The sequence below is a fragment of the Schistocerca serialis genome, unplaced genomic scaffold (genome assembly GCF_023864345.2).
Source record: "Schistocerca serialis cubense isolate TAMUIC-IGC-003099 unplaced genomic scaffold, iqSchSeri2.2 HiC_scaffold_1239, whole genome shotgun sequence".
Classification (NCBI taxonomy): domain Eukaryota; kingdom Metazoa; phylum Arthropoda; class Insecta; order Orthoptera; family Acrididae; genus Schistocerca; species Schistocerca serialis.
The window spans coordinates 25,001-30,000 of NW_026047446.1; the positions used below are offsets into that span (position 1 = coordinate 25,001).

General features: G+C 62.5%; 1 pseudogene; it reads right to left on the reverse strand.

Annotated features, from left to right (window-relative positions):
- Nucleotides 1-5,000, reverse strand: part of LOC126436544 (large subunit ribosomal RNA) — an 8,289-nt pseudogene that overhangs the window by 2,343 nt on the left and 946 nt on the right.

The window sequence follows — 5,000 nt, forward strand, 5'->3', positions numbered from 1 at the left end:
ACAGAAACATTGAAGCCCCTCTGCGCGAGTCCACGGGCGACATAGCGCACGATCGCGTCATGCCGCTTAACCCGGGACCCGTGCGTCCTGAAGCAAGCCTGTAACACGTGGTTGGCGGTCTCTACGGCCTGGCAGCCCGCGCGGCATCTGGTGTCCGCCTCCCGCCCGCGACTGCGCCGTGCCTTCGTGGGGAAGGCGTTGATGCGGGCGCGGAGAGCGTCGATGAAGTTACGCCCAGATAGCAGGCGACTGGTGTCAGCGACCCACTGGTGTTGCCCCTTGACGGCGGCGGAAGATGACAGCGCCGCACCGTCAAAGGCAACGTGCAGGCGCGCGGCCCACATCTCTCCAACCTGCGTCGACGATTTGAGGAGGTGGCCCTCCCACATAAGATGCCGCTCCAGCACCTCAATCTCACGCTGCACCTCGTCCCGGCCTGCACCGTCGGGGGCTGGTCCAATCCTCTTCAGCGCCAGGAGACGGGACCGGCGGAGTGTTGGCCCCATCCATCGGCATGATGGGATGCCGAGGCCTCCCTGGGCTACAGGAGCATGGAAGTAGCCCAGGGGAGTGTCCGCCGGAAGGCGGAACCATCTCCTGACGGCGGCCCGGATGGTCACGTCTGCCGCTTTCAACGCACCCACTCGGGTGCGGCTGAGGGCCAGCCCGTGGTACAGGCCTGGGAGAAGTACGTTGGTGAGGGCGTAGAGGCGCTGTTGCGGCTTAAGCGGAGCTCGGGAGATGACGTCCAGCTGCTCCACCAGGTGGCGTCGTGGGTTGAACACGCAGCGACCCGCGGTGGAGAATTGCAGTCCCAGATACCGGAAGGTTTCACCCACACGTAGGGCGGGCATGGTGGCGTTGCCCGCTTTGAAGGTAACGTCGGCGTCGACCTTCACCTTCTTGTCACGCCCAGACGCGACTAAAGCGAGGGTGAAACACTTCCGGGCGTTGATCTGCAGCCCCAGATGGCCGAGGGCTGCGACGGCTGCGTCGATGAGGGACTGCAATCCCCTCGCGGTCGATGCAAAAAGCAGGACGTCATCTGCGAAGGCCGCAGCGTTGACTCTGCGGCCGAGGATCCGAGCTCCGATGTGGGAGGGAAGTTGACTCAAAACATAGTCCACCGCAAAATTGAAAAGGAGGGGGGAGAGGGGGTCACCCTGACGCACACCCCTTGCCGGCTGCAGGGGCACGCCCACGTCGGCGCCGCCCGCTATCACTGTCGTGCTACCCTCGTAACACCTTTCGACGTACTCAATAAAGCAATCCGGCAGGCCATGAGCCCTCAGCACGGGGCGGAGGGCAGCATGGTCCACCGAATCGAACGCTTTAGAGACGTCGATCGATGCCACAAAAACAGAGCGACAGGAGCGGACTGCGTCGGTGAGAGCAGTGTCCAAGATGAAGGTGTTTTCCAACATCCCATCCCGGGGGATGAATGCCCGCTGACGTTCGTCCACAGCACATGCACGCATCAGGCGTGACGCGAGAACCTTGTGAAAGGTCCGCGCCAACACCGAGCAGACCGTAATGGGGCGAAAGTCAGCGGGGGATGTTGGTGCAGCCGTTTTGGGGAGAAGTGACGTCCGGGCGCGAAGCAGACGCTCGGGGAGGGCGCGGGCCAGGAGGAAGAGGTTCAAGAGTTTCACCAGGACTTCATGCGGCAGGCGCCGCAGCTCCGCTGGAGTCAGGCCGTCCGGCCCGGCCGCCGATCCCCTGGGCGGCAAGGCAGCAGCGACCTCCTCACGTGTGACCGGCCCCCATAGGCACTCAGGAGCGACAGGCTCCGAGTGCGGGAGAAGGCGGTCACGGATGAAGCCAGCGGTGGAGATCGGCTTCTTCGTGAAGAGGTCCGCCCAGAAGTCCAGCAGACCGGGGATGTCGGGTGGCGGCTGCAGCAGGGTGCCGTCCAGCAAGCCGCGCACGCAACGTGCACGCGACCTGCGGAAGGCGTCCTGTGTCCGCGCGAACTCCCAGCGGCGCCGCTTGCGCTTCTGCAGCGGCGGGGCGGCAGGCGGCCGCTTGGATGATAGGCGCGGCCGCTGTGCCCTGGTGATCGACCTCTCCCCCCTGGACCCGACCGACGCAAGGGCATCCGGGAGCATGCCCAGGATGACATCGGGCGGCGTGCCCCGCCCCAGACCAATGACTCGATCCAGAGCAGAGAAACGCTGGGCGGAAGCAGGTAGCCCCGCCAGATGCTCCCAGATGGCGGCGTCAGTCGGCCCCTCCGGCGGCGGCCCGGTGGTGTCGGCCGCGAAGTCCTCGGCTGCGTCGACGGGCGGCGCAGCGGCCTCGCCCGCGTCAGGCAGCGAGCTCGCTGCTCCCCGGCGGGACGCCGGCTCTTCCCCCCGACCGATCTCAAGCGCCTCCATGAATTGGCGGACAAGCTGCTTGTGGGCAGCTTGCCGCCGTCGGCACTTGATTGCCTCAAGCGTTCGGTCGGGGAACATCCTAATAAGCTCTTGATTAACGAAGAAGAACCGGGCGTCCCTCTCAAGGAACAGTTCGGCCTCTGCCTTGGCGAGCGACAGGACTTCTTCCTCCGTCCACCTCGCGCGATGCCTCTCCGTCACGATCTCAGCGTTGGCGGCCGCAAGGTGTTGGCGGCGGCGATGGACCCCGAGACCGTTCTTCGTGGTAAAAGTGCGGTGGCACTCACTGCAAGCAAAGGGAGCTACACAAACTATCGCATTTTCGTTACGGCCGGTTGGCCGGATAGGTGCTGGGGTAGCTGGGGTGGCACCTTCAGCGGAAGGGCCACCATCTCTTGTTTCTTGTAGGCTGCCCCCAACTATAAAGGGATAATGCGAGGGGGGGCTGGTAACCCCCCCAAGCCCCTGGTGCGGTCTTCCACTCTGCGAAAATCAGCGGGCCCACGAGAAGGGGAGAAGACCGCAGGAGAGGAGAGGCTAAGAGGGCTAGGCCCATGTATTGCGCATCACTCTCCCTGTAACTATAACCCAAGGAAGGCACCTCGCAGCAGCAGCACGACTACATCAAGACCGCACTTCGAAAAGCCAAGCCCGGATGCAGCCACACCGCCGCCACTTGGCCACCTTAAGAGAGTCATAGTTACTCCCGCCGTTTACCCGCGCTTGCTTGAATTTCTTCACGTTGACATTCAGAGCACTGGGCAGAAATCACATTGCGTCAACACCCGCTAGGGCCATCGCAATGCTTTGTTTTAATTAGACAGTCGGATTCCCCCAGTCCGTGCCAGTTCTGAGTTGATCGTTGAATGGCGGCCGAAGAGAATCCGCGCACCCGCGCGCCCCCGGAGGAGCACGCTAAGGCGGACGCGGCCTCGCAGCACGGAAGATCCGTGGGAGGCCAAGGCACGGGACCGAGCTCGGATCCTGCACGCAGGTTGAAGCACCGGGGCGCGAACGCCGCGCAGGCGCGCGCATCCTGCACCGCCGGCCAGCACGAGGCCGACCAACGGCGAGAGCAGACCACGCCCGCGCTAAACGCCCGCACTTACCGGCACCCCTACGGCACTCACCTCGCCCAGGCCCGGCACGTTAGCGCTGACCCACTTCCCGACCAAGCCCGACACGCCCCGATCCTCAGAGCCAATCCTTATCCCGAAGTTACGGATCCAATTTGCCGACTTCCCTTACCTACATTATTCTATCGACTAGAGGCTCTTCACCTTGGAGACCTGCTGCGGATATGGGTACGAACCGGCGCGACACCTCCACGTGGCCCTCTCCCGGATTTTCAAGGTCCGAGGGGAAGATCGGGACACCGCCGCAACTGCGGTGCTCTTCGCGTTCCAAACCCTATCTCCCTGCTAGAGGATTCCAGGGAACTCGAACGCTCATGCAGAAAAGAAAACTCTTCCCCGATCTCCCGACGGCGTCTCCGGGTCCTTTTGGGTTACCCCGACGAGCATCTCTAAAAGAGGGGCCCGACTTGTATCGGTTCCGCTGCCGGGTTCCGGAATAGGAACCGGATTCCCTTTCGCCCAACGGGGGCCAGCACAAAGTGCATCATGCTATGACGGCCCCCATCAACATCGGATTTCTCCTAGGGCTTAGGATCGACTGACTCGTGTGCAACGGCTGTTCACACGAAACCCTTCTCCGCGTCAGCCCTCCAGGGCCTCGCTGGAGTATTTGCTACTACCACCAAGATCTGCACCGACGGCGGCTCCAGGCAGGCTCACGCCCAGACCCTTCTGCGCCCACCGCCGCGACCCTCCTACTCGTCAGGGCTTCGCGGCCGGCCGCAAGGACCGGCCATGACTGCCAGACTGACGGCCGAGTATAGGCACGACGCTTCAGCGCCATCCATTTTCAGGGCTAGTTGCTTCGGCAGGTGAGTTGTTACACACTCCTTAGCGGATTCCGACTTCCATGGCCACCGTCCTGCTGTCTTAAGCAACCAACGCCTTTCATGGTTTCCCATGAGCGTCGATTCGGGCGCCTTAACTCGGCGTTTGGTTCATCCCACAGCGCCAGTTCTGCTTACCAAAAGTGGCCCACTTGGCACTCCGATCCGAGTCGTTTGCTCGCGGCTTCAGCATATCAAGCAAGCCGGAGATCTCACCCATTTAAAGTTTGAGAATAGGTTGAGGTCGTTTCGGCCCCAAGGCCTCTAATCATTCGCTTTACCGGATGAGACTCGTACGAGCACCAGCTATCCTGAGGGAAACTTCGGAGGGAACCAGCTACTAGATGGTTCGATTAGTCTTTCGCCCCTATACCCAGCTCCGACGATCGATTTGCACGTCAGAATCGCTACGGACCTCCATCAGGGTTTCCCCTGACTTCGTCCTGGCCAGGCATAGTTCACCATCTTTCGGGTCCCAACGTGTACGCTCTAGGTGCGCCTCACCTCGCAATGAGGACGAGACGCCCCGGGAGTGCGGAGGCCGCCGCCCCGTGAAGGGCGGGGAAGCCCCATCCTCCCTCGGCCCGCGCAAGGCGAGACCTTCACTTTCATTACGCCTTTAGGTTTCGTACAGCCCAATGACTCGCGCACATGTTAGA